The following is a 532-nucleotide window of genomic DNA, read 5'->3' as shown; positions in this document are numbered from 1 at the left end:
GCACTCATGCTGGAGGTAGGGGATGGGGAGCAGTGCTGGAGGTAGGGGATAGAAAGGAGTGGGATGATTGGACGAGCAGACAGATAAGAACATCGAGAGGGCGAGAGGGATGGGAAGTGGTGCTGGGCTAAGAGGCTGCGGTAGCGACGTGGCCATGTGGGCTGCCAGACGTCGTTTGATCCGGGATTGTACGACTCACACTCGACCGGCCTGCCGGACGTAAACATTTCCTTTTCCTTTTTGCCAGGCCTCAAGGTTCTGTCCAAGACAATAGTAGCAGCAGTCAACTAATAGCTTCGCTAAAAAAAAGAAGCAATGAACTGATAGTACCAAAACTTTACCCTGCTACAATAACTTGAGTGGCGACTTGGGCGATTTGCCTGCGACTGGCGTCATGCCGCTTTCTCTTTCTCCGGATTCCGTCTTCTATTCCATATCCTTCCCTGATCTTAGTTTCTAGCTTCCTCCATGCTCTCTCTGGTTCCCACTTCTCCCCCACTCAAGCTTTCTAGTCTCCTTCATCATTCAATGC

The sequence above is a fragment of the Triticum dicoccoides genome, chromosome 3B, assembly GCF_002162155.2.
Source record: "Triticum dicoccoides isolate Atlit2015 ecotype Zavitan chromosome 3B, WEW_v2.0, whole genome shotgun sequence".
NCBI classification, from domain to species: Eukaryota; Viridiplantae; Streptophyta; class Magnoliopsida; order Poales; family Poaceae; genus Triticum; species Triticum dicoccoides.
The sequence above is the reverse complement of the archived record's forward strand: the minus strand, read 5'-3'. Positions refer to the sequence as shown.